We start from the raw sequence: 19982 nt of genomic DNA, 5'->3' as shown, positions 1-19982 counted from the left end.
CTGAGTGCTGAAGAATTGATGCTTTTGAACTGTGGTGTTGGAGAAGACTCTTGAGAGTCCCTTGGACAGCAAGGAGATCAAACCAGTTAGTCCTAAAGGAAATCAGTCCTGACTATTCATTGGAAGGACTGATGCTGAAGGTGTAGTTCCATTGTCCACCTGATGAGAAGAGCTGATTTATTGTAAAAGACCCTGATGCTGGGAAAGATTGAAGGCAGGAGGAGAAGGGGGAGACAGAACATGAAATGGTTAGGTAGTATCATGACTCAATGGACATGAGTTTGAGCAACTCCAGATTATAGTGAAGGACAAGGAAGCTTGGCATGCTGCAGTCCATAGGGTCATAAAGAATAAAGAGTTGGACATGACTTAGTGACTCAACAGCAATAAGAGCAACAAATATATGATTGACAGTTTTTGCCATGCTAAGCCTTTTGTTAGAGTTACTTTTACCTGATCTAGTTTTAACTACTCAGCCCAGTTTTTTGTTTTTTCCTGTTTGAATTTTTTTCCCATAACCTCAGAGGTAGCACCATATGAATCTTACTCAGATCAAATAAGCAGTTAAATTAAATATCTTGCTAAATTGTTTGAATTTAGTGACACTTAATTTGATTTATCTGCTATGTGTGCCTAGTGATTGTCCTTTCAATTTCATGTGATGGGGAATGATGCTAAGAAGCAGCCTTTGATTAGATTTTGGTTATCTTTTTCTCTATATATTGTTATACTCAATTTCTATATTTTTTCCTATATATTTTTTATGCTGTTCACCGTGTTCTTTCACGTGGTAAGCTTTCACCATTATTATACTTGTTCTATGAAACCCATAAGTGTATAGTGCTTCAGTTATTTGTGTGTCAAATATTTGAAAAGTCACCAAAGATTTATACAGACATTAGTTATGACTCTTTCTCAGGAGGTGTGATACTGTAGTTCTCTTTTGCCATGTAGGTGTAAATTTACATTTGATTCGTGCTAAATATTTGAGCAGGGTGTTTTAAATGATCTACGTTTAGAAATAAGAGTCTGTTATGATTAGAGGATGTAATAGGTAACGTATGCTGAAGTTTACCTCACATTCAAAGGAACAGTTAATGGAATTGGAATCCTGTTCATTTCCATATAATTGAAAGCATTTTCAGTCTCTGCTAATGTAAGTTTGGAATTTTTTTTTTTTTCACACAGTTAGTTACACGTTAGAAATAACTTTAATGACGTAAACACAGTTTGAGCAGTATGGACGGAGTGTTTCCTCTCAGTAATGAGAGGAAATCACTAACTCTTGAAACTTGATCTCTGATAGCTTTCTTTACTATGTCCACTTGCCTTTATTTTTGTTTATTTAGAGTACATCTAGAGCTTGATTGAATCCTAAGAGGTTTGTTTTTTTTTTTTTTTTTAATGATAGAAAATACTGGTTTGGAATTGTGTTGCAGTGATTTGTGGTAGGTGTAACCCATACACTGATCAGGAGTTACCCACATATTTACATATATCTTTCCTGTTTTTTTCTTGCATTGTGGATTGTCCGTTTGTACCTTGAATTGGTGTTGAAAATTGTCAGTCATCATCTATTTGAATGGCAGCTATATTTTCTTTTGTCTTTTATATTCTTTTCTGTTTTTGATCTATTTGTTTTAGATTGTTGCTACTCAAAGGCGTCCTCAAGTCAGTGCTGGTCTGCACACTGGTATCACTGGTATTTAATGAATCAAGATAAATTCAATGTAAATAGATGCTTTTAATAGCAGCTTGGTATTATCATGACATCTAAGCATATGATTTTTAAAGAAATTCACGTTTACTGTATTTTACAGAAGCTTTGTCTGCAGTAGATCGGCTGTTTAAAAAATGACCCTTCATCATCAATAGTTTCAAGTGTTTTGTCAGACCTCCTGATTCTGTTCTTTGTTCTGCTCTTACATATTTTATTTTCTTTCTTTGTCTTTCTGAACTGCATTTTAGGTAGGTTTTAAAAGTTTTTCCATTTATTAATTCTTTCTGTTTGTATTGATTCTACTGTTTAACTTTTCCACTCAGTTGAAAATTTTACCACTTTTTTATTTCTTGAGATTTTATTTATTTCACATCCATATTATAAGTATTTCTATTACTTGTACTATCCTTATTGTATAATGTTTCCAATAATTGAAGTATGTGTAGTCTGATTATTCTATTTCTTATGTTGGCCCTCACTCATTGTGTCTTGTTTAGTGATTTTTGTTTTTAATTGAGTGTTTTTGAAAGTTATTAGATTCTTTGAGTCCTGGATTGAAGTTACTTTCTTTGAGAATTTACCTATGCTTTCCCCCGTGTCTAGCGATACTGACCATTTAAGGTCCTTTTAAATAAGTCTTCACATGAGATTTATTGGATTATGCAAGTAGAGTGAATTCAGTCTGAGAACTTTTGTGAAGGTTCCACTTTGAGGTTACAGTGTCAAGAGAATTGATAATACATTCTTGAAATGACAGAATTATAGAGATGGCCCATAGATTAGTGGTTGCATTCAAGACAATGCAAGATAGTTACAAAGATATAAGAAAGATGTAATTTCTGTTAGATGGATCCATTTTATAATAGAGTAGAGTAGAACTAAGAAAAATAGAAATGTACAAAGTGGAGGGATTTGTAGATGCCTAAAGTACAAATGATTAGTTCTTCAGAATGAGGTGAACAAAGTAATCACTATGGTGGGATAGATTCTTAGGGGTGATGGATATAGTATTTGCTTAGGAGTGAGTTGTGTAAAGCTGACAAATGTGATGTGTGTGTATTAGTAAGTTGGAAACAAGCTGGGCATAAAGAAGTTTGCTTCTTAACACCAATTCAGGAGAAATGCGTATATTTGTCCTTGTCGGGAAAAATACAGTGCAGCTATAGATTTCCCTCCTCGTCTTTTTGTTATTATGAAATTCCAAGCAGCAAATTAAAGCTTGAATCTAATTGCCTTTTTAAGGTGGTTTTCTTCATCTAGGCCAAAATCTTCATGAAAAAAATTATAGGCATATTATGTGTTCATTGTAGAAAAATTAGAAAGCAATGAAAGGTATGGGGAAAATGAAAGCTTATTGCTTCCCGTAGCCTAAACCACTATTATCATTTAATCCTGTTCTCTTGATTTTTATGTGGTCTCTATCTTTCTCTGTGTGTACTTTGTCACTCAGTTGTGTCCAATTCTTTGTGACCCTTTGGTCTGTAGCCCACCAGGCAGGAATACTGGAGTAGGTGCTATCTCCTTCTCCAGGGGATCTTCCCAACCTGTGACTCCTGCATTGCAGGTGGATTCTTTACCTGCTGAGCCATTGGGGAAACCTCTGTTTATATATACACAGATACAAAATGTGTCTGTATGTATATATCAGTATATACTGTGTATAAAGCTTCCCAGGTGGCACTACTGGTAAAGAACCTGCCTGCCAATGCAGAAGGAATAAGAGATGCGGGTTCAATCCCTGAGTTGGGAAGATAGGGTCAACCCACTCCAGTATTCTTGCCTCCCACATACAGAGGAGCCTGGTGGACTAAGAGCTGGACACCACTGAAGCAACAGCATGCATGCATACTGTGTATATTTGTATGTATGTATATTTATTTAAATAGGGACTATTTTATATGAAATGTTTGATAGCCTATTCTTTCATATAATATTGTGAACATTCCTCTGTATAAGATTGTTTGAAGCAGTTTTTAGTATCTATATAGCATTCTGTTTTGAGATTATCCTCAAATCTATTTAACCATTCAGTTATTGTTAAACATTTAGATTTTCTTTCATAAATATATATATGCACTTACACACATGTATACATATTTGTATTTGCTGTGAACCACTCTCATGAAAAATTTGAGTGCATCTCCCATTTTCTTTGAAGTGTTATCTCCACCTTAATCTGCCTCTCATAATTTGCCCTGCAAAATTTCTTTCTTAATAAAAAAAATCCTAGTGTTTTTAAAAAGGTTATTTATTTCTTTAGGCTGTGCTGGGTCTTTTTTTTTTTTTTCCCAGTGGGTTTTGTCATACATTGATATGAATCAGCCATAGAGTTACACGTATTCCCCATCCCGGTCCCCCATCCCACCTCCCTCTCCACCCGATTCCTCTGGGTCTTCCCAGCCCACCAGGCCCGAGCACTTGACTCATGCCTCCCACCTGGGCTGGTGGTCTGTTTCACCACAGATAATATACATGCTGTTCTTTCGAAACATCCCACCCTCACCTTCTCCCACAGAGTTCAAAAGTCTGTTCTGTACTTCTGCGTCTCTTCTTCTGCCCTGCATATAGGGCCATCGTTACCATCTTTCTAAATTCCGTATATATGTGTTAGTATACTGTAATGTTCTTTATCTTTCTGGCTTACTTCAGTCTGTATAATGGGCTCCAGTTTCATCCATCTCATTAGAACTGATTCAAATGAATTCTTTTTAACGGCTGAGTAATATTCCATGGTGTATATGTACCACAGCTTCCTTATCCATTCATCTGCTGATGGGCATCTAGGTTGCTTCCATGTCCTGGCTATTATAAACAGTGCTGCGATGAACATTGGGGTGCACGTGTCTCTTTCAGATCTGGATTCCTCAGTGTGTATGCCCAGAAGTGGTATTGCTGGGTCATATGGTAGTTCTATTTCCAGTTTTTTAAGAAATCTCCACACTGTTTTCCACAGTGGCTGTACTAGTTTGCATTCCCACCAACAGTGTAAGAGGGTTCCCTTTTCTCCACACCCTCTCCTGTGCTGGGTCTTGATTGCTGCCCGCGGGCTCTCTCAAACTGCAGCAAGTGGGGGCTCCTCTCTCGGTGGTGGTGTGTGGGATTCTCATTGTGGTGGTTTCTTGTTGTGAAAACAGGCTCTGGGATGTGTGGGCTCAGTAGTTGCCTCTCTCAGGATTCAGACCACAGCCTCAGTAGTTGTACATGGGCCTAGCTGCCCTGCAGCATATGGTGTCTTCCTGGACAAGAATGGAACCCATTTCCGCTGCACTGGCAGGTGGATTCTTGATGACTGGGCTACCAGGGAAGTTCAAGAATCTCAGTTTTGTAGACGATTACCACATTTGCAGATGGTTTCCTGTCCCCTCAAGTGGTTGAGTGTGGGCAGAGGGACTAGGTTATAGTTGATGAGCTAAGAGTGGGATGGGCCTTCCCTCCCCTTCTTTCTTTCTGCTACTTGCTAGATAGGGGTAGTAGCTGGAGTCCCCCACAGCCTTCTCGGAGTACAGGGTGACTTCTAATATAACAGTACATGGTAGAGCAAAAAGAGGGAAGGAATTTGGACCTCTGATACTTAGAGCTGCCACATCAGCCTTTGATTGTCCAAGATGTTCACATGGGAGAAATTCTCTCCCTCAGTTTTTGTCCTCTCATTTAACTCATTATAATTATTAAAATTTTTTGGCTAGGGAAGGATGTAATCTAATCCTCACTGATAAAGGATACCATTGTTTGATACTCTATGTGGAAATGTGATAGGTCTAATATAAGGAAACATGTATTGAATCAACTCGAGTGTGTGTGTGCATGCTCACTCAGTCGTGTCCAACTCTTTGCGACCTCATGCATTGCAGCCTGCCAGGCTCCTCTGTCCATGGAATTTTCCAGGCAAGAATACTGGAGTGGATTGCCAATTCTTCCCCCAGGGGATCTTCCAGACCCAGGGATGGAACTCATGTCTCCTGCATCTCCTGCATTGGCAGAAAGATTCTTTACCACTAAGCCATGAGATTGGAGAGAGGTTAATTGGGGGAGAGAGGTTAATTTTCCATTGAATGGAAAATTACTTGGTACATATTTTCTGGAGTTGTTTGATGATTATATTAATGAATTTTGTTCTCAAATGATTTTAATAATTATCACAAATATTGCAGAAAACAATATGATGACTTTTAGGCAAAAATCACTAAATTAATAGTAGTGTATTAAAGTAATCTTCTATAGCCCTGTGAATTTGTAATACTTTTAGATACCTTGGCTAGTCACTTAGACAAAGTTAGGTTATAATTGTTACTTAATGCTCTCATTAACTTTGTTAGGAAATTTTTGACAAATTTAAATTGTTTTTATAACTTTAGATGTATTTTGGGGGTATTGATTCTAAGACAGCTCTTCATAACTTTAGTGAAAGAATATATTGTTCAGTCACTAAGTCGTGTCTGACTCTTTGCAACCCCATGAAATGCAATACTCTAGGTTTCCCTGTCCTTCACTATCTCCTGGAGTTTGCGCAAATCAAGTCCACTGAGTCAGTGATGTTATCTAGCCATCTCATCCTCTGTTGTCCCCTTCTCCTTTTGCCCTCAATCTTTCCCAGCATCAGTGTCTTTTCTAACGAGTCAGCTCTTCTCATCAGGTGGCCAAAGTATCCAAGTATCCGAGCTTCAGCTTCAGTCCTTCCAATGAATATTCAGGGTTGCTTTCCTTTAGGATTGACTGGTTTGATCTCCTTGCTGTCCGAGTCTTCTCCAGCACCACAGATTGAAAGCATCAATTCTTCGTCACTCAGCCTTCTTTATAGTCCGGCTCTCACATCTGTACATGACCACTGGAAAAATCATATCTGACTAGTTGTCCCTTTGTTGGCAAAGTGATGTCTCTGCTTTTTAATATGCTATCTAATTTTGTCACAGCTTTTCTTCCAAGGAGTAAGCGTCTTTTAATTTCGTGGCTGCAGTCACAATCAACAGTGATTTTGGAGCCCAAGAAAATAAATTCTGCTACTGTTTCCACTTTTTCCCCATCTGTTTGCCATGAAGTGATTGGACTGGATACCCTGATCTTAGTTTTTGAATGTTGAGTTTTAAGCCAGCTTTTTCACTCTTTTTTCACCTTCATCTAGAGGCTTTTTAGTTCCTCTTCCCTTTCTGCCTTTAGAGTGGTATCATCTGCATATCTGAGGTTGTTGATATTTCTCCCAGCAGTGTTGATTCCAGGTTGTGTTTAATCCAGCCCGGTGTTTCATGATGTACTCTGCGTATAAGTTAAACAAGCAGAATGGCAGTATACAACCTAGACATACTCCATTCCCAATTTGGGACCAGTCCATGTTCCGTGTCTCATTCTAACTGTGGCTTCTTGTCCCTCGTACAGTGTTCTCAGGAGACAGGTAGGGTGGTATGTTATACCCATCCCTTTAAGAATTTTCCCGTTTGTTGTGATCCACATAGTCAAAGGTTTTAGGGTAGTCAAGCAGAAGTAGATTTCTTTCCTTTTTTTTTTTTTTTTTTAAATAAATTCCTTTGCCTTTTCTATGATCTAGTTGATTGGCAATTTGATTTCTGGTTCCTCTGCTCTTTCTAAATCCAGCTTGCACATCTGGAAGTTCTTGGTTCATGTATTGTTGAAGCCTTGCTTGAAGGATTTTGAGCATAACCTTACTAGCATGTGAAATGTGCGCAACTCTAAGGTAGTTTGGACATTCTTCGGCATTGCCTGTCTTTGGGATTGGATTGAAAGCTGACCTTTTACAATCTTGTGACCCTTTGCCGAGTTTTCCAAATTTGCTCGCATATCAAGTACAGCACTTTCACAGCATCATCTTTTAGGGTTTTCAATAGCTCAGATGGAATTCCATCACCTCCACTAGCCTTGTTCATAATAATGCTTCCTAAGGCCCACTTGACTTCACACTCCAGAATGTCTGGCATTAGGTGAGTACCACACCATCTTGGTTATCTGTGTCATTAAGACGTTTTTGTAGGTTCTTTTGTGTATTCTTGCCACCACTTCTTAGTCTCTTCTGCTTCTGTTAGAAGCAGAAGAGACTGGTCCTTGCCAGTTTTTGTCCTTTACTGTGCCCATCTTTGCATGAAATGTTCCCTTGGTATCTCCAGTTTTCTTGAGGAGGTTGCTAGTCTTTCCCATTCTGTTGTTTCCCTCTATTTCTTTGTGTTGTTCGTGTAAGAAGGCTTTCTTACCTCTCCTTGATATTCTCTGGAAGTCTACATTCAGTTGAGTATATCTCCTTTTTTCTCTTCTGCCTTTCAGTTCTCTTCTTTTCTCAGCTATTTGTAAGAGCTCCTCAGACAATCATTTTTTCCTCTTTTAATGCTTTTTCTTGGGGATGGTTTTGGTTAGCCCCCTCCTATGGAGTGGTACAATCCTCTGTCCATAGTTCTTCACGCACTCTGTCTACCAGATATAATCCCTTGAATCTATTTGTTACCTCCACTGTATAATCAGATGGGATTTAATTTAGGTCATACCTGAATTGTCTAGTGGTTTCCCCTACTTCAGTTTAAGCCTGAGTTTTGCAATAAGGAGCTTATGATCTGAAAGTACTGAAGAATACATATTTAAAAAGTTAATAAACTTTTTTTTTTGAGAAATCTTAGATTTCTATTATAGAAGAATTAGCAAGTACAAAGAGTTCCCATATACACATTCTCCAGAGTATGTGCATTTTAATATAGGGTATCCCACTACATACATTGTTATAAATATAAAAAAAGACTACATCTCTGAACAAAATGTTAGTTTTTTTTTTTTATTATAATTAGACAACAAAGGGTGGAAAATGAGGAACCCACAGTAGTTGACAAGGTTTAAGAGTCTCTAGTTGAAGAAACAAAACATCACTGCTTTAATTTTAATCCCAGTACATATGGCACTTTATGGGGACTTGCCTACGTGATACAAAGTGAAGAAGTGAAGTCGCTCAGTTGTGTCCGACTCTTTGCGACCCCATGGACTGTAGCCCCCCAGGCTCCTCGGTCCATGGGATTTTCCAGGCGTGAATACTGGAGTGGGCTGCCATTTCCTTCTCCAAAAATGTTAGTTTTTTATGTAGGAAAACCGCACAGCGCTTATGGACATTTTACTCTAAGCTAGAGTCTCCCACCCTCAGCACTATTAATATTTTAGACCAGATAGTTCTTTGTTGTAGGAGACTGTCCTTTATATTTTAGGATGTTTAGCAGCATCACTGATCTCTATCTATTTGTTGCCAATAAATATTCTTTTTATTGGACATGCCAGTAAATGTCCTCTGGGAGGCAAAACCATTGCTTTCATGAATTTGCAATGCTTTAGGATTTGCTATGTTTTTAAGAGTAGGTTCAAATTTAAGGAGTCTGTAGTTCACTGTCCCTTCACATGAAGTTGTGTAGGCAGTTAGACTCTTCCTGCCAGCTGGGGATCACAGGCAGTATATGAGTCTCATTTTCCCTGATTATGAAATAGGTAAAATACTACCTAACTTGATTGGAAAATTCATTAGGTAAAGTACTACCTAACTTGATTGGAAAATTCATTGAAATAAATTATAGAAAATACTTTTAGTTTCCTTCTTTTCAGATGTTGTGTTATACTGTTTGGGTTTGTTTCCTTAAAAGTGTCAAACGCTCATTACAAGATTCTTGTTTCTGTAGGCTAGGCTGTCACATCTTGGGGTCTGCTGTTGATGGACTTGAGGAGTCCCTAATGCTGTGGGTGGACAGAACCTGAAATGCTCATGAAGGCTGGTATACGAGGCCAGCTGTGTTTTCACTGTTAGTGGGGCTCTGGTTAGCTTGTTGCCCACTCAGGTTGTAACAGTTAAGTGATCTCATGTGTTCTTTCAAGGACCCTGAGCTTCTCAAATTGTTGATAGCATTAGATGTCAGCCAGTCTCTTTGTCCTTGGGAGTTTTTGTCTTCACATCCGAAATCCCGCCAATTGTAACAGATTGTGTGTCAGCGCCAGTAGAAGAAGCTGGCCTCTGTCAGCTTGTGTTTAGTCCACTAAAGACTTCTGAAAACTTGACAGAGTTAGAAACTACTAATCTCCACTTCCACTGCTCCTTTGTAGAATTATAAAGCACTGTTCACTAGTGAATGAAATGCCATCTATAATAATTAAGGTTATTCTTATTTTTCTACCCCTGCAGAAAATTTCCAGAGACTTGGTGAAGATAGGAAAGCTGTCAAAAAGACCATAGGACTATTGTACTGTAAGTATTGCTTTGAAAAAGAACTGTAAATTAAGAATATTTTAAGTATCCAGTTGTTTAGGGGAAATATGTTAGGGAGAGATATTATATGTAAAATGTAGAGGAGGATATATTATAATTGTGTTAATAATTTATAAGAACTAATCCTGTGCAGTCTTTTAAAAATTGAAAATGTGTTCTTATGTACTGAAATGAGGATTTTACCAATAGCATTGAAAAATATTTCTAACAAGGATTGATCTAGTTTATGTACATTTGCTTATTTAAAACTATCAGAATCCAAAGAATCATTGTAGTTTTGTAGGTTTGTGATTTGTTTGGGTGACTTATTGTTTAGGTTATTTTGCAGAATTATTTATTTGCTGATTTATTTATGTATTTCATTATTTATTTATTTGATTATTTAGTAAATTATTTATCTGATGAATTATTAATACATCTTCATGACATGCTTTAAATTATTTATAACTTAATTTTGAGTTTATTGCTTTTAGACGCTGCATTGTTACTGACTAGTTTTGATTTTTTTCTTTGTGGTTCTTTAAAATTAAAGTATTAGCTCTAAGGCAAAAGTATATTCATTGCAATGCCCAGGGATTTTTTTTTTTATGTAATTTATGGTAGTTATAAAAGTTCAGTTATGCTTTGTTTAGCTCTAAATTTACCTGTTTAGGGTTACTGCTGATAGAATATATGTTATGTGGATACTCATTGTACAGTCACTTACAGATTAATGATATAGCCTATAGTCCATAAACTGAGACAGAACTTGTAAACTCAGTCTTCATTATCCTTGGTATCTCGAAAGAGTGGTCGGTTGATTTAGAATAGATAATGGAGTTTAATGGCAAAGTTGTTGTACTACTGGAATATTTTTAGTAAAGTTCAGAGAACTTAGATTTGGATTCCTGAGATGTAAAGTTGACTGATGAAGGGTTTGTTCTTTTTTTTAAATCCCTGTTACATGTGTATTTGGAAAGCAGCATAATGTTTATTATATAGATTTTTATATCATTTTTCGTGACATATTTATTTTATACCACATCTCTTGTGGAAAGTTTTAAATCCCTTTATTTTAATGAGCTAAAAATGAACAGAGGTCTTTATAAATGCAAGCTATAGTTTCTCTGACTTTACCTAGTGATTCTCATATGTAAAGTTTCTATTTTTCACCAAATAAAATATTTCTTCTTAGTTCTGATGCTGTTTTATAATCATAAGATGGAGCATGTTATATGTGTTCTCTTTTTGAATGGGTTTAATCAATAGGTTAAACTAATTGTTTGGGTTATAGGGTATCATGTGCACAACATGGTCTTCCTCCTGGGTTTGCTTGCAGTGAATTACTCTGTACTTTACAGTTTTAACCCTTCAGAGAGAAGCGACATTGTACATTTTGAAATAAATGCTGTGAAATATGGGGAAAATGACCCCTGTAGAAAGGTTTCACTATAGAATTGTAAAATGTGCATATGTAAACCCAGAATTCTTATTTTGAAATATTGACTGTATGAATATTTAATTGGGATGTTGCTTTAGTGCCTTCTTATGCTTGCCTTAAAGGGAGTGTCATCCTTTGATTTATATTCGTGGATTTAAAATGTGTGTATTATACATATCTTTGACTCTTCTGTTCTGGAGATGAACAACTACAGATATTGTTAGATATGGAATTTTATTTTAAAATGTGTTTCAAGATGCCACTGTGGACTTCTTTCAGAGACAAAAACTGCCTTCTCCAGTGTTGAGTAAGATCTCCAATACTAGTGTAATATTCCACACTATACCATGTATCTGTGAATAGTAGCTGTGTCATCCAAGTGATTTTTAATTGAAAGTTGCAGATACACATATGTGTACACACCCATGCACAGGTGTGTGAAATTGCCTCCTGAATAATCTCATTGTCATAATAATAGCTAGCATTTATTGAGCACTTACTTTGTGCAGGCACAGTGCTGCACAAGGTAATCATATCTTTTACATGGATTATTTGTTGCTCTTCCAAGTGAGAGAAGTATGGTTATTATTTTCACTTTATGAATGAGGAAACAGACTTAGGAACTTGCTCATTGCCACACAGCTGACAGTAAGTAATGGTGCTGAAACTGGTACTCATTTAGTCTGATTCCCACGGTCCTTCTTAGCCCATTACAGTTCTGAATGTGTAGTTGGTATAATGTAGTTTTTCACCTGAGTTGTTTTTGTTTGTTGTTTTTAGAGTCTGTGGTTATTTATATCTCTGACAGGCTTCTCTTGCCAAGTATATTCTCTTTGTAGTACATTTGGTCATCTTTTTTAAACCAGTAGGTAGTACTTGAGCTTCTTGAATTTTCTGATTTGATTTTTCTTATAATCCTGTATAGTGGATCCATATTAAATACTGAAGAACAATTTGTACCTCAGGGAGATTGAATGTTTGCCTGCTGGATATCTAGTGCTCAGACTACTTCTTTTGGCTCTTAAGCCCATGGCCATTTCCAGGGCTCTGTTAAGTCAAATCTTGGGTGATAGTGTGAGTACCATAAATAACTGCTTTTGTATGAATGCTAAAACAGTAGGTGTAAACTGGTAACATCCTGGGCGAATTGAGACTTGCGGTCACCCTAGTAACATCTCAGATTCTTATTGAGTAGTTACAGTGTTGATAATGCATATTTAAGAGAAGTCTTAATTCATGTGTAATATTTTAAAAAATAGTTTGTGATAAAACACACTTCTATTATGGCCAGTATTTATGTGTTTTTGTTAATGACTTTCATAAAATGTGACTCTGATGTTTTATAGCTTTTAGAGACAATGGAAAAAAATAAAAAAAACTTAAAAGGTGAAAGTAAAGAGGTATTGCTATTGGGAACAGAAATATGAGTATGGCAAATATGGTCATAGTAGAATAGATAGTAGTTCTAAAGTTTTTCTTCATAGCATACATTATGAGATTTTTTAAAACATAATTTTATTTATTTTTGGCCGTGCTGGATCTTCATTGCTTCGTGGGCTTTTTTTCCCCTCTAGTTGTGGCGAGTGGGGACTACTCTCCAGTTGCTGCACAGGCTTCTCACTGCCGTGGTCTCTCTGGTTGCAGAGCACAGACTCTAGAGCATGTGGCCTTCTGCAGTTGAGGCCATGGACTCGGTAGTTGTGGCTTGAGCTCTCGAGCACCGGCTCAGTAGCTGTGACTCACAGGCTTATGTGGATCTTCCCAGACAAGGAATCGAGCTAGTGTCTCCTTTATTGGCAGGTGGGTTCTTCACCACTGAGCTACCTATTTTAGCTTTGTAAATCTTCTGATAAATTTGACATTGTATGGAAAACTATTTCTATTTGTTATACCTTCAGAATTTATAATTTTTTATTATATGATTCAATAGTCTTTTTTTTCCTTAAAATATGTTGCATGTCATTTATATTGATAAGTTGGCTGTTTTGTCGAAACAATGAATTTTTGAAAACAACTGTGTTCCTTGGTGAAATTCTTTGTGGGGAAATGGGAATCTGTAGAAGAGAATTGCTGAAAGTTTTTATTTTTTATATAGTTTTCTTTTTAATTCCCTCTTGACATGTGTTTAATAAAGTCATTACTAGATATTAAACTTAAGTGTTTTTTTTTTTTTTTTTTTTTTTTTTAGCATTTAAGAGTATAGATGACTTGTTAAGTTGAACCTAGGTAACCATACTGGCATATTTGTATTTGAATGTATATTGAAAAGAAAAAATTCTCATGCAGTAGTTCTTATTCATACATTCATCACTCTTTTTGTTCAGAGAAGCCTATTATGCCTTGTAACAAAGGTAAGAGCTTCCATATATTCTGTCAGAAGTTAGTCACAGTATGAACCACTTGGTAAAATAGTATTGTAACTATACAAGTAATAACAGCCTATGTGTTGGCTTTGAGAATAGCTCCTTTATAACAAGTGAAAGTACAGCCAAAGGTCATGTTAAACACATAATTTCTTTCACACCTCATCCATTTTGTGGATAGCATGTGAAGTAGTTTGAGTCCTGCACTGATATTTTAAGACAGCTACCTAAGGTTGTTCCCATGGAAGTGTTTGAAGTATCTTTCCCCTACCTCCCATGTGGTTGCAAAATTTGTCATGAATACAGTGTATTTGAATTCTGCACTAATTAAATAGAACCTTATTAAATTTAGAGTTTGCAGAGTGAAAGGGGCCTCTTGTCCTCCAGGGATTTCTTCTTAGGGCACAAGGTAGTATTGCCACATAACAGTCTGTAATAATAACTGCATCCTCTTCTGACTCAGTGCATTGTCTTAGTGTTAATGCTGCTTGGTGAAACACTGGACACCAGACAACACTGCCACAGCAAAACCAAAACAGAAGCGCGCAGGTGAGACTGGGGAAGCATGCATGCCTGTGTGTGTGCAGTCTGATGGCTAGATTCTACTTCTGACTTTAGCTAAGTAAAAGTTGAAATATTGAAAAAGCCACTATATAGGAAAGCTTTCTATTAAAAAGCTTATATAAATAGATTATGCATATGTTCTAGAGGGGATAACAAATCCCTTTAAGTTAGCCTCAGTACACCATATCAAAAAATATAGGCTGAATAAAGAATGTTTGGAAGAGAATAAAATCGACAAGTTACAGTTTTTAGTTGATGAAAGTGTTTCTTCCTGTGTTTAAAGCACGTTTTTTGACATTGCTGCCCGCTGTAGCGTTCTTTCCGCTGTAAGGTTGTTAAAATGTGATTTCCAAGTAAGGGGGCTGCGGGCTGAAGAGGGGGACTTGGGCGGTTAAGGGAGCTACTGTCACTTGTCACAGTAATTGTCGGGATGCTTCTGACACTGAGTGGTTGGGAATCAGGGACGCTGTGTGTCCTGCAACGCCCGGGACAGTCTCAGACTACAGAAAATTTTTCTGAGTACCATGGAGCTTTGAATATCCGCTTGGTTAAACTCTCTTCAAAGATAAAGCAATAATACTTCAGTCTATAATATTGCTGACAGTTGTTTTGTAAGATGTTACGTGAACAGTTTGATACTTAGGGGAAGTTTGTGTGGAGGGGAAGCTTAAGTAGAATGAAATTGTTCTCTCAAAATTGTACTTACTTCACACATTCTTTCCAATTCCTGATTTATAGCACTTCTGACTAGATATCTAGTTGATAAGTTTTCAGCAATGCAGTTTCCTGGAAGCTCTGACTGTAGATATGTGATAGAGAGTATTTAAGACTCTTTTAACAACAAACTAAATTTAAAATTAATGGATCTAAATGAATTCAGTTTTATTAGTTGATAAGGAATGTTTAAAGATATTTCATGATTGCCATCCTAAATGTTAAAATTTTGTGTTTAGAATGATAAATGCATTGTTAAACATATTTTAAAATTCTTTATTGTTATGTTGTATGTTTGTGTTATACCAGCATTACTTTGGTACCACCTCCAATAAGCAATCTATCCAACTTTTATGAAACTTTTTATATTTCTTTACTCACTCCACTGGTTGTTCTATATTTTATGGGTATATGGTCTGGTGCAGTATTTTTAACTACTGGAGACTTAATAACTAAAGAGAGTGTGGTAGGTTTTCTGGAGTAGGTCGTAACTGCAGTGTAACCACGTTAGCATAGGTATTAATAATTATTTTGCCACTACACTTAAAAACAAAACCCAAGTCAGTTGCACTAATACCACATTTCATAGTTTTCTCCTTTTAACACTATATAATTTATCTTCACATTTCAATCATTATTTCGTTGAAGCTATTTCTGTCTTTCTCATCACCTTCAATTTAATTTTTGTTTGTGATCACTTATCTCAGTACTACTTTTTATTCTAGGGTTCTCCTATCCCTCTCTTTTCTTTTTTTTTGTACTTTTTATAGAGAATAACTTGTGATCTTTTTCCTTTTTGATTCAAACTTATTATATATAGGTACAAATATGTGGCTGCTTTATTCCCTCTTGAATAGTTATGCCTAAGCATTTGTTGTGGTTAGGAATTAGTACTGATTTTTTGAAAAATATTCTGTATGTAGTTAGAGTTTATTAACTCTGAATTTCAGTTCGGGATGGTTCAGGGAATGAAAGGGGCATTGGATTTGTGGGACTGAGAACTGTTGTTTTGGAAATGTGCACTTTATCTTTACAGTTCTTCTAACTTTTAAGCTTAAAAGATACTTCCAGATGAGATTGGAGCTTCTTATATGGATGAGGAAAATGTCAAAGCCAACAATTCACAGAAAAATATTTTAGCAGAAACTCTTGTCTAGTTAGGAATATGGGGGCTTACTCTAATTTCTTTGATAATTTGTAAGTGAAAATTAGCTGCATATAAAATATGCTTAATAATGGGACTGAAAAATGAGATACTGTCTACAAGGCACCCAAATAGAGTGAGCTTACTTTTTCACTTAAAATCTGAAAAATAACTAATGATAATCAGCCAATTATGGGGGAGTGGTGTGACTCTGACATAGATAACTGATGTAATCATTGACAGACATTTTGAGCAGTTGCTAATATCTCAAAATCATTTCCTTGCTTAATAGAAACTATACACTGATTTTGTTGGCTTTTTAAGTGAAACCAAATTATAAAATAATACAGTTGAACCATATCTCGGGTAAAAATGTGTGTATACCTGTATTTTTGTTTAGATAAATTATTTTGCTTATCTTCAAAGTGATGACTGTTTATAGTGCATATGAGCATAACTTGAGAGATAAATGTGTAACAGTTTGACAGTCACTTGATACTGGTTTAATGTAGAGACTGTTAGCTTGCAGACTAAATCATTGTCATGGGAGTTCCCTCTAATCTCAGTGTCTTCTTTGGTCAAGGAATACTTGATGCTTTTTATTTTTTTAAATTGAAGTGTAGTAGGTATATAGTACCAAGGGAACTTTCATGCAGAGTTGGGCACAGTAAAGGACAGTGTTATGGACCTAACAGAAGCAGAAGATATTAAGAAGAGGTGGCAAGAATACACAGAAGAACTACACATAAAAAATCGTAATGACCTGGATCGTGGTTCCAATGCTGTGATCACTCATCTAGAGCCAGACATCCTGGAGTGTGATGTCAATGGGCCATAGGAAGCATTACTATGAACAAAGCTAGTGGAGGTGATGAACTTCCAGCTGAGCTATTTCAAATCCTAAAAGATGATGCTGTGAAAGTGCTACACTCAGTAATGCCAGCAAATTTGGAAAACTCAGCAGTGGCCACTGGACTGGAAATGGCCAGTTTTCATTCTAATCACAAAGAAGGGCAGTGTCAAAGAATGTTCAAACTACTACACAGTTGCACTCATTTCACATGCAAACAAGATAGTGCTCAAAATCCTTCAAGCTAGGCTTCAATAGTATGTGAACTGAGAAATTCCAGATATACAAGCTGAATTTAGAAAAGGCAGAAGAACCAGAGATCATTGCCAACATTCTTTGGCTAATAGAAAAAGCAAGAGAATTCCAGAAAAACATCTGCTTCATTGACTACACTAAAGTTTTTGCCTGTGTGGATCACAACAAACTGTGGAAAATTTTTCAAGAGGTGGCAATAGCAGACCACCTTACCTGCCCCCTGAGAAACCCGTATGAAGGTCAAGAAACAACAGTTATAACTGGACGTGGAACAACAGACTGGTTCCAAATTGGGAAAGGAGTATGTCAAGGCTGTATATTGTCACCCTGCTTATTTAACTTCTATGCCAAGTACATCATGTGAAATGCCAGGCTAGATGAAGCACAGGCTGGAATCAAGATTGCCGGGAAAAATATCAGTAACCTTAGATATGCAGATGACACCACCCTTATGGCAGAAAGCAAAAAGGAACTAAAGAGCCTCTTGATGAAGGTGAAAGAGGAGAGTGAAAAAAGTTGGCTTAAAACTCAGCATTCAAAAAACTAAGATCATGGCATCTGGTCTCATCACTTCATGGCAAACAGATGGGGCAAAAATGGAAGCAGTGACAGACTTAATTTTTTTGGGCTCCAAAATCACTGCAGATGGTGACTGCAACCACGAAATTAAAAGACGCTTGTTCCTTGGAAGAAAAATTAGGATCAACCTAGACAGCGTATTTTAAAAGGGACATTACTTTGTGGAAGAAACATCCGTATAGTCATATCACATGTATAGGTGTGAGAGTTGGACCATAAAGAAAGCTGAACGCCAAAGAATTGATGCTTTTGAACTGTGGTGTTGGAGAAGACTCTTGAGAGTCCCTTGGACTGCAAGGAGATCCAACCAGTCCATCCTAAAGGAGATCAGTCCTGGGTGTTCATTGGAAGGACTGACGCTGAAGCTGAAGCTGCAATACTTTCGGCACCTGATGGGAAGAGCTGACTCGTTTGAAAAGACCCTGATGCTGGGAAAGGTTGAAGGTGGGAGGAGAAGGGGATGACAGAGGATGAGATGGTTGGATGGCATCACCGACTCGATGGGCATGAGTTTGTGTAAACTCCGGGAGTTGGTGATGGACTGGGAAGCCTGGCGTGCTGCAGTCCACAGGGTCGCAAAGAGTCGGACACGACTGAGCGACTGAACTGAAATGATTTTCACCCCCTTCCACCTCCCCCATTTTTTAAAGTTGATTTTCTTTTTCCATTTCCTGTATTTGGAGATTCAGCTCCAGGGTAGTAGATGTGGGGTGTGTGGAATTGAATGTTTCTGAGCTGTGGGCAGAAGGGTTCACCTTTTCCTCAGTATCTTTTTTAAGTTCTCTTATGAGGTACTTCCTTTGAAAAGTTACTCATTTTCCAAAAATAAGATCTCTTTTGTGTTTGGGAAGGAAGAAGAAAATAAGCTCATGTGGTTAATCTTTGTTAAGTTGATCTTTGTATGTGCTGTTCACGCCTTACCTCTTCCGTGGCTAACTCAGCCTGCAGTACACAGCTCTTGAAAGCTTCTGCTGATTTCTCAGTGATGTCTCCTCACCTACACACCTTTGGAAAACACTTATAATACCATATTGTAATAATTAGTTCATTGCTTATCTTTGTAATAAAAATAGGAATTGTCTTATTTTTACCTGTGCCTGTGTGCAAAGCATTGTGTTTCTTGAATTAAAACATAAAATACAGAAATGAAGTTGATAATAGGTAGCAGCAGTACAGTTTTTTCAGAAGATATATTGAAAATAAAATTTAATGGAGATTTACCTTTTTAAATGTAAAATATTAGTATTGTTAGTTTCCTAGAGTAATTGAAAATGTCTTTATATTGACTCTAAATTAGCGTTGTCATGAAAATTTTGATTTCTTTATGCATTTAATTAAAAATTAATTTTTAAGATACTAAAAAATAGATGACTAGTGGATAGTTTTATGTATTAAGGGTAATATGACAAAGTCATAGAAATGACCCAAGAATGGAGAAAAAAGTTTTGCCATCTTTGGTTAGCAAAGCATTCCAGTAATTCCAAGTGAAAATTCTAAGAAAATAGGATATAGTTGTCTTGTGAAAATCTGCCATATCCACAGGCAGAAGGAAAACATCTGAATTAACCCAAGATTTCATCAAGAAACCCTGTCACTGTCTTGGGGTCAGGTTTCACCAGCAGAATTATCTGTTGGCTTTTTCCTTCAATCATATTGTTTTATTTATTTCAGCTTTAATGGTAGAGAATGAAATTGTTGTAATTTAAACTTATATGACTCATAAGTCATGTTTTCATATAAGTTGCAATAAATCCATCAGCAAATATGTACTGAGTATGTGTGATTGGTATGAAGGGAGATTGAGGAGGTATCGCTTCTGAGCAAAGATGTGTGCAGGGCAGGAGTGGCCAGGATAGAGTTCAGTAGGAGGAGTCTTGTCTCAGCATTGTCTGTAGTTAATGGTCAATGAATGGCCCAGATGGAGTTTATTTTATAATAATAATGTAGCCATAGTTAGTAGAATAATCACACACTCTGAAGTTGTATCTTAGTCATGATGATATAAATCATTGAGGATCAATAACTTAAAGTTACTTAACAGTGTCCTAAGTTTTATTTTTAATATTTCTTTCTCATTTTAGCCCATTTACCCAATGTTTCTTTAGGGCCTAGTCATTTTTATCCTTGAGTTCACATGCTAATT

The 19982-nt window shown here is 36.7% G+C and overlaps 1 protein-coding gene across 6 annotated transcripts in view; it reads left to right on the top strand.

The window, feature by feature from the left end:
* Nucleotides 1-19982, top strand: part of TBC1D5 (TBC1 domain family member 5) — a 565131-nt gene that overhangs the window by 56408 nt on the left and 488741 nt on the right. For all 6 annotated transcript variants that reach the window (XM_065943328.1, XM_065943324.1, XM_065943321.1 and 3 more), the window contains exon 2: nt 9867-9929. The gene's annotated coding sequence lies outside the window, so the exon portion shown is untranslated. The remainder of the gene's footprint in view (nt 1-9866; nt 9930-19982) is intronic.

This window comes from Muntiacus reevesi, chromosome 8 (assembly GCF_963930625.1).
Source record: "Muntiacus reevesi chromosome 8, mMunRee1.1, whole genome shotgun sequence".
NCBI classification, from domain to species: domain Eukaryota; kingdom Metazoa; phylum Chordata; class Mammalia; order Artiodactyla; family Cervidae; genus Muntiacus; species Muntiacus reevesi.
The sequence above is the reverse complement of the archived record's forward strand: the minus strand, read 5'-3'. Positions and strand labels throughout refer to the sequence as shown.